Below are 10,000 nucleotides of genomic sequence, written 5' to 3'. Positions count from 1 at the left end.
AATATTACTCAATTAGAATTTGGTAAATTGAATCACAGATAGTTACAGTAGTTTATCATTAATTCATGTCAAATCCTTCTACTTATAATACCCACTTCTTTTAAAACAAATATATATTTAAAAAGATGTAATGTTCCATTGTCACTGCTACTTTCAAGATGTAGCTTTCAGATTAATACATCAAAATACTTTAAAGGGATACTAAACCAAATTTCTTTAATGATTCAGATAGAGCATGCAATTTTATGCAACTTTCTAATTTACTCCTTTTATATAAAAAAATGAGCTCTGTTGCTATCTTTATTTAAAAAGCAGGAATGTAAATTTTAGGAGCCGGACCATTTTTGGTTCAGAACTTGGGTTATGTTTGCTTATTGGTTTGTTAAATGTAGCTACCAATAAGCAAGCGCTATCCAGGGTGCTGAACCTAAAATAGACTGGCTCCAGAGCTTTACATTTCTTCTTTTTAAATAAAGATAGCAAGAGAAAAAATAAAATTAATAATAGGATTAAATTAGAAAGTTGCTTAAAATTGCTTGCTTTATCTGAATCATGAAAGAAAAAAATTGGGTTTATTATTCCTTTAAAGGGACAGTCAATACAATTTTTTTTTGTTTAAAATGATAGATAATGCCTTTACTACCCATTCCCCAGCTTTGCACAACCAACATGGTTATATTAACATACTTTATAACCTTTAAACCTCTAAATTTCTGTCTGTTACCAAGTCCCTAAAGACAGCCCCATGATCACGTTTTTGTATTTGCTTTTCACATTAGGGGAAGCTAGTTCATGTGAGCTATATAGATAACATTGTGCTGACACTCCTAGGATTCTAACAACACAGCACTAATTGGCTTAAATGCAAGTCAATAGATAAAGTCATGTGATCAGGGGGCCTAGACATGTAACCATGTTTTCTGTGCAAATCTAGGGAATGGGTAATAAATAGTGTTACCATATTGCTGCTTTAAAAAGGGACACATATGAAAAATACATATGTCAGGGCTGTTTAAAGAAATGTTTTGTATAAGAACCCTGACATATGTATTTTTCATATCTATCCCTTTTTAAAGCGGCAATATGGTCACCCTAGTAATAAAGGGGTTATCTAGCTTTTTAAACAATAAAAAAATTGAGTTGACTGTCCCTTTAATGACTCTGGTCTGTTGTACAGTTGGTGCTTTTTTTGTATTTCACACAAGGATAGACCAATAGTTCTATGATGTGCCCAGTCATTCTAAAAATATTTATTTCACTTGGATCGTTCTTATCTCCAAACAAAGTTAATTAAATTCTATCATTCATTCTCAGACTATAAGCACAGACACATAATTACAATTTTTTAACTGTAATGTTTGTATTATCTTATGTGATAGTTATACTTTGGATTGAATTTAAGAATGATCAAGATTTATATTGATTTGAAAATCTTTAAATGCATCTAAGGATTGTCCTAAATTGGTGCCATTAAATACATACTGAATCAATTTTTATCCCTAGTGCCAATATGAATCAAAGTACCAGGCCATTAAACTTTACATTTGCAAAAGTAAGTTCGTTATACTGTCCGTGCTGTAAAATATCATATACAGCAGCCTACATTCTGAGCTTCCTTTGTTTTTATGTATTGTAAAAAAAAAAAAATTGAATTATTATAGAGAAATGAGCTTTCTTAGGATTGAACTTCAATCAAGTTAAGGGTTGATGAAAATCCTTTAGAAACATATGTATTGTTTTCATACAGAAGACTATCATTAGTGCCTATAGGGATTTTTTTAAGATAAATCATTTGATACATTTTTCTAAAGGATTGTAATTGACGTAAATATATTGGGCCAGATTACAAGTGGAGCGCAAACTGCACTAGAATTAAGTTTTTTGCTCTTGTTGGATTGCGCTGGCATTATGAGTTGAAAGTAAACTGTTTTCGCTTGCACGCTAACCCAACAAGTGCTAAAAGCCCAAATTAGAATATCACGACTACGTTCATGTATTCCCCCATAGAAATCAATGGAGCAAAAAAGTGGAAAAAATTAGCACCCAACTCTCGCGTGCAAACCCGATCGCTATATGTGCAGAACATTGAAAGGTGAATTATTTACAGTAAATAAAATACATAGCATAACACTTTATTAGATATGAATATTGCATAAATATGTTTTTACATGTTTTCATTCTACTTAACTGCAAAGGGTTCCAATGCACTTATACGGTATATATGTCTAAATGTGTATGTATGTGTTTATATGTGTATATAAGTCTGTAAATACATAAAAACCACATATAACTACATACATACTTATGTACATACACACACACACACATATATATATATATATATATATATATATTTATACTGTATATATATATATATATATATATATATATATATATATATATATATAGATATATATATATATATATATATATATATATATATATGAGGTCTCATATCTTTGAGCACTTATAACTTTTGTGTTCAATATTTTTTGTATATCATTTTTATTAGATGGTGTTATTAAGAGTTGAACTGTACTTTGTAATGTATTTTAACGTGTTTTGCGCAACTTTTCGGGAAACAGTTAACCAGAGCTCTGAGGGTGTGGTAATCATTCTAGCATAATTTTCGATTGCGCTCAAGGAGTCGTGTTTTTACCAAGAATGATCAAATCACACCATGTGATTTCAATTGACTGAGTTGAAAGGCACTCACGAAACTTGTTAAACAATACAAAAACTTTTATAATTTCAAATCCATAAAACATTTTAAAGTTTATATATAACATATCTTAAAACATTATTCTGTCTTCTTTCAATATTCAGTATTCTATATGTTACATATTTTATTGTTTTTTCCAAGTAGCTAATATTACAGACATATGTTAGTATCAGATTTTTTTTTAATATCATCTTTTAAGGTGGACATTAATTATTTCCAAATTATGATTCCAATGTTTGCTTCCTTTAATCCACTTGGAGAATATTTATTGAAAAAAACACATCTGAGATCTGTATCTCTATTGACTCTGTCTGCAGTCTGCCAACTGCATCTGAATATGTTTCCAAACCCGGCTGGCAACCATGGAATAAGCTGAGATGATTGTTTGCCAACCAGATGTTTAAGGAATCACAACAAATTCATCTCATGAGAACACTCTTGAGACAGATAAGCATTTATTTCAAATCAGGAATTAGTACTCTATGCAGGAATTAACACCTTGTGACTTAAACAACTGCTTTTCTGCCATATTATTAATTGTGGGCCATGCTCTGTAGGTCCAGAAGGTAACGTGTTGGGCCATTTCATTTTGTATATAGATAAACATTTGTTTGAACTGGTGATTATGCCATTTTTTTTAATGCACATTTTGTCAGTATTGACTTAAAGGGGTATGTTAAAGAAGCCTTTTTACGACTACTCTTTGCATTACATGTTCAGTTAAAGGAAATTTAAGTTGTACTTTTTTTCTTGTATATTCATAGTGCATACATAGTAATACAATAATCCATGTACAAAATATATGTTTTAAACTCCTTTGAAAGTGTAATTGTTTTTGTTTTTTTTAGCAAAATGTGTACTGTTTTGCATATAGGGACACTCCTTTTGGTTATCTTAACTCCTTTTCTGTAGCCAATTGGAATATTTCAGTGGTTCACGTGTAGAATGTTCCATGCTCAAGCACCTGAATTTCATTCAGAGATACAATGCAAAGAGAGAGGGCAAATAAAATACTGTATACAAAATATAAATACATTTTTTTTTATTAGGAATCATTTTTTGAGTTGATTTTTTTTCTCACTGCTCTCAAATGAGCTGTGGGAGTTGTCCTTATTAACCGATGACAGTAAAAACTGTGGTATTAGCTGTATGTTTAGTTGCTATGCTTTCATATGCAGAATTTTTTTTTTATTATTACAATGTTCCTTTCAGCTAACAAGTAGGGACAGCAAACACATGTCAATATTATGATATACTGATTGTATAATTGAATATTTACTGATATCCTAATAAATATGGTATCAATTAGGATAATAAAGGAATATGAAATTTTAATTAGAAATGCACTGTAATGTGTTTCAAATTTATTTTGAAACCTTTTTTTTATATATTCTTTTATTTGCAAAAGTTATCAAATAGTAAACCATATACATATATATATATTTTTAAAACAAAAATAATCAGACATATATAGTAATATATATATATATATATATATATATATATATATATTTTTTTTTTTTTTAAATTCTTCTATGTGAAGAACATTGGAATGTAAAATATACATAACTACCTTCTGGTTTAGTGCAGTTGGTCTAATGCGTGTCTGGTCACACGTGAGCCATTGAAGTCTGTGGGGAGAAGTTAAAGCAGTTGCGATATCCAAAGTCCTGAACTTTATACTTTCAACTTGTAATACGTGTGATAACCCGTCCTCGTTAAAAGTTTACTTTCAGCTCAGTTAGTGCATGAGCAAACAAATTTGTTAGTGCACCACTTGAAATCTGGCCCATATATTATTGTGGTTTATAATTGTACTTATTGTCCAACCACCTGTCCACTTCAAATGTATGGGGGTTTTTTTGAGTTGATGTTTGCACCTGAACCAATCAAAGATCTATCCGTATGGCTCTCAAATAAAAAAAATAAAAGTGTTGCATTGCTGCCTATGTCACTACACAACAGAAAGGGATAAGATACGAGGCGGAGGATAGAAGGGAAGACTGTTGCATTAAGAAATCTAATTTAAAAGAAATTCAGTAAGAAAATAAAAAAATAGCAGTTTTAATTTTTTCTGTGCTGGAGTTTTATAGAACTAAAATGAAGACACTTTTCTGCAGCATTACTGGCTGGATAGTTTGCCATACTGTGCACCATCCAGCAACATCATCTCACACAGGTCATTATAATGTAAAATAATATTTAGCTTTTCTACTTTTTAACCTGCAACACCACTGGAATAACGGAAGTTTGAACCTAGCGATGTGTGTTGTGCATTCCAGCAGCACAGACTAATTTCAGGTTTCCAGTAATTACCTCCGCATTCTTTTTTATTTTTTATGGTAAAAGGAAACATCTGTTATGTTATCTAAATGACTCATAGATGCAAATTAATGAGGAAAAACTATTTACAAACAAAAGTCTATATTTAGGAACCTCCACTAAGGAGTTTGCAGTTTAAAGCATCAACTTGGATTTTGGTAAAACTGGATAAACTCCTTATTTGCACTTTAGAAATTTAAAAACTTTATTTATTTTTTTTGCATTGGAATTTATTTCATTTATTTTATTTTTATCTGGCTCTCCTTTAAAGTGGCAAACATATATTTGTTTTCAGATGGTATTGGGAAGTGATTTAAAGGAGTATGATGAGGTTCCATTTATTATTAATATTTTTTTTTTATTAATTGGGCATTTGTAGAAAGTACCTGTCAGCCAATGAGCCTTAGTAGGAAGTACCTGTCAGCTAATAACCCTTAGTAGGAAGTACCTGTCACCCAATGTGCCTCAGTAGGAAATACCTGTAAGCCAATGAGCATTAGTAGGAAGTACCTGTCAGCCAATGAGCTTTAGTAGTAAGTACCTGTCAGCCAATGAGCCTTCGTAGTAAGTACCTGTCAGCCAATGAGCCTTAGTAGGAAATACCTGTCAGCCAATGAGCCTTAGTAGGCATTACCTGTCAGCCAATGAGCCTTAGTAGGAAATATCTGTCAGCCAATGAACCTTAGTAGAAAATACCTGTCAGCCAATGAGCATTAGTAGGAAATACCTGTCAGCCAATGAACCTTAGTAGAAAATACCTGTCAGCCAATGAGCATTAGTAGGAAATACCTGTCAGCTAATAACTTTATTTTCTCCTGTTTAGGCAAAAAAAAGCAAAATGTTTAAAAGCTGCACTTGAGTAGAATGTCCATGTACACTAAACACCTTGACATTTTAATTTAAAATGTTTAGTTGTGTGTAGTAAAACAGCTTAACAAAACACTTTAATTATTTATTGTATTGCCTTTTCATGTTATTTAGCTCTGTGAATTTTCTAATTTTCAGAGCTGGCAATACACACTTTAGACTTATCAAGGCTAATCCTGCTACACATATTTCCCTAATTATCTTTAAACAGATAGCTAAATAGATAGACTGCAAAACAATGCACTTTATACTAGCATGATGATTAGGACGAGCATCATCAGATGAAGACTTAAGCCCAGTTTGGCTCCTTCAAATAAAGCAAGTGATAGGTGGAGTTTGGCTGTAAAAAAATTGCAGCAAACACAATGTTAATTTATTTAAAAAATGTTTAAACATCTCTGATATGTTGTTCTATAGAAGTATGTCGTATTTACAAGGTGTTTACTGTCCCTTTAAATGTATATTTATATATTTGTACATAAAGTTAAAGGATGTGTTCTATTCTATTGTAGTAAATGGAAGTTCTCTTCATGTGGCCCTTAGTCAGCAATGTATAAAAATCTAATTGAGAGAGAAAAGTAGAAATGTTTGCAGCTTTCAGTACTGTGTGTGTAAAAACATGGTTGATCCATCTGTACCAAATAGAATATGTCCTAGGAGCTGTACAAGGTGCTGAATGTGTAGTATGCATTATAATATCTACTTGCTTTTATCATTTATGACTTTAAAGGGACAGGACACCCCTTTTTTTCTTTCATGATTCAGGTACAGCATGCAGTTTTAAACAACTTTCCAATTTAAGTTTATTATCAAAATTGCTTTATTCTCTTGGTATCCTTTGTTGAAAAGCATACCTCGGAAGGATGAGGAGTAATGCACCACTGAGAGCTAGTTGCTGGTTATTGACTGCACATGTACTGTATGCTTCTTGCCATTGGCTCACCCTTTGTGTTCAGTTTATTCCCAGTAGTGCATTTCTGCTTTTTTTAACCAAAGGATACAAAGAGAATGAAGCAAATTTGATCATAGAAGTCAATTGTAAAATTGTTTAAAATTGTATGTTCTATCTGAATCACAGGAGAAAAGAAAATGTGTTTCTATCTTAAAGGGACACTAAACCCAGATAGAGCATGCAATTTTAAGCAACTTTCTAATTTACTCCTATTATCAAATTTTCTTCATTCTCTTGGTATGTTTATTTGAAAAGCAGGAATGTAAGTTTAGGTGCCAGCCCATTTTTGGTGAACAACCTGGGTTGTCCTTGCTGATTGGACAGCATCAATAAACAAGTGCTGTCCTTGGCACTGAACCAAACATTTGCTGGCTCCTTAGCTTAGATGCCTTCTTTTTCAAATAAAGATAACAAGAGAATGAAGAAAAATTGATAATAGAAGCAAATTAGAAAGTTGCTTAAAATTGCATGCTCTATCTGAATCATGAAAGAAAAAAAAAATTGGGTTCAGTGTCCCTTTAAGTGAATGCATAGTCTTCTTACTTATTTATGTTATTTCTGTAAACAAATTGTCACATTTTTTTTTAAACATGTTTATGCATGATGCAGATTTAACCATATCATCAGTAAGATGGAAGCTCAAAACAAAAAAGATTACACTGACTATACTATTTTTGATAGTCCTTTTAATAAAAGATCAGTGCTAATATTCATTTATGTATTTTTATTTTTCCCCATTTTATACATAGTAATAAAAGATGGAGGAAGAAATTGATAAATAAGATGTGTCCATATTTATTTGAGAGTTTTACCTTAGCTCATGTCTGACATTTTCTCCAATTATATTGGCAAATGGCCAAGCACAAACCAACAAGGGAGAATAATTATCAAGGTGGTTGAGATATCTGCCCAAGAATTAACTTTCCTGCCAGTAATAACTAATTATAATTAACAGCAGCTTATTAGAAATTCACTCTAGAAGAAGGTCTCTCATCATCTCAATATAGTGTATTATATGTGTCCAATATTATGCTATGATAATAATGTTCATTATACAGTAGGCTTAGGTGTGTCTAAAGCACTTTATGATGACAAGTGGTTCAATTTTGATTCTTATCTAATTAAAATGTTTTCCTTAATTAATATTTTCCAATTGGAATTATACTCCTAATTAGCTGATTATGTTGTGATAGAGCTTTTATTTCTTTACTCCAACTAAGAAAGTGTAACACATTTATGTTAACATTATTTCATCCAATTCCTTTAATTTTTTACTTAAAGGTGCATTTTATCCTTTAAATCAATGTTATAGTATCTATAACCCCCTTGATAAAAGGTGTTCACGCAGAAGCCTAGTGAGCAAAGCAGCCAATGATACACATTTAACTGTTGCTATAGCAACTTCTATATCTCAGCTAATACATTTGTTAGACGACAATCCAGAAAGTTAGTAAAAAGAAAGGGTGTTGCTAATAAATGTAAAACAAATACATAAAGATAAAACTTATTTTTCTTAAATGTGGTAAAAAATTGAAAAACATTTTTGGTGAAGAAAACAATTAATAAAGAAAAAATTGTATTTAATGTAAATTGAGTACAAAGATATGGTGTTACCATAGGTGTGCAAATTTGTAGAATATTGTAAAAAAAAAATAAAGGGACATGATACCCAAATGTTAAAACACTTGAAAGGAATGCAGTATAGCTGTAAAAAGCTTATTAGAATATATCACCTGAACATCTCTAAGTGTTCATACCCCATTGTAAAGGACTTTAAGCAGCAAATCAGTATGCCTGTAAGGCAAGGGAGCGCGCCTCATGCACACTCATGTTATTTCCCTATTCAGTTTAAGGAAGTTTACTAGAAATCTCATGAGATCCCAGTAAAACAGTTCATGACCTCAACACTGCTGATGCTGATTGGCTGCTGCTCATTTCTTCCTTTTTTTTACCTGCTGCTGGGCAGTAACTGAAAGATAGCTTTTTACAGAGCACTTACTCTGATGAGCTGAGGAAATTGTGAGGTAAAATATATTCCTTTTTTTATATAGACATGTTCAGGTGATATTTTCCTGCCAGCTTTTTACAGTTAAGATGCATCACTTTCAAGTGATTTAGCATAGGAGTATTACGCCCCTTTAAATGTAGCAAAAAGATTGAACTTGCTTATTTCAATGGTTAAATGCAATAGGTCAGTTCATAGAAGCTTGATTGTTGTGTTGATGTTTGCAGTAGTCTTTGAGTGTTTTTGATAAACACATGTCATCATATTTTGAATCTCTTAAAAAGCATTAAAGTAATTTTTAACAGAAAGATTTCACCTAATTAAACCAAAATCCCTATTGATGTTTCTTCATATCCAATTATGGTAACTAGAGGGGTGCACAAACCCAGCTGACAAAAATACTACAAATATTATAGACAATATAACATCAACTCTCAATAAGAGAATGAAAAATATACTAGAAAATGACCAATCCAGCAAATTGAAGCCATTTGCAATAAAGCAAGGCTTCTTGACACTGCTTTGTGTTTCCCAGATCATATGGTATCTGCCCTTTAACCTTAGTAACAACAAAAACATACAGGTGAATCACATACAGTATTGAACATTTGATACTCTATGTTGCACCCTAATTTTTTGATGTTGCAGATCATTTTTACTTTAAGTGGCATTAATAGTCTTAGTACTTTTAAAATGAATAAAGTTGTATTTTTTCTTTTTTTTTTCAAATTGATTTTACTTTACTGAAAAAAATACATTTTGTTTTAATGCTTGATGGAAGTGTCAATGTAGAGCACTAGTGTTGTAGGGGTTTAATTTATCAGCCAATGAGCTTTTATCTACATATATGTTCTTTTTATTAGTTTTAAATTAAAAATAAACAACTTCTACTTAACCCTTTTTCTTGGAAAATATTGTAAATCTGTGCAGATAATGCTGTTTATATGCACAACAGACATTTGTAACGTTTGTAATGCTTTAACTTAGCTACATATAATCTTCTTGTAGTTAAAATGATGTAACAAATGCTAAATAGAAATAGGAACTATTTTCAACTCTGGTTGCTTCTAAAACAAAGCAACCTAAAAATATGACTGGCATTATGAATGAGTTGTCCTATATATATATATAT

The 10,000-nt window shown here is 31.3% G+C and overlaps 1 protein-coding gene across 3 annotated transcripts in view; it reads left to right on the top strand.

Moving 5' to 3' along the window:
* The window catches only part of RUNX1T1 (RUNX1 partner transcriptional co-repressor 1), a 160,931-nt gene that overhangs the window by 70,292 nt on the left and 80,639 nt on the right, over positions 1-10,000 (top strand). The window lies entirely within an intron of this gene.

Source organism: Bombina bombina, chromosome 5 (assembly GCF_027579735.1).
Source record: "Bombina bombina isolate aBomBom1 chromosome 5, aBomBom1.pri, whole genome shotgun sequence".
Lineage (NCBI taxonomy): Eukaryota > Metazoa > Chordata > Amphibia > Anura > Bombinatoridae > Bombina > Bombina bombina.
Note: the sequence above shows the minus strand (reverse complement) of the source record. Positions and strands in the feature narration are given on the sequence as shown.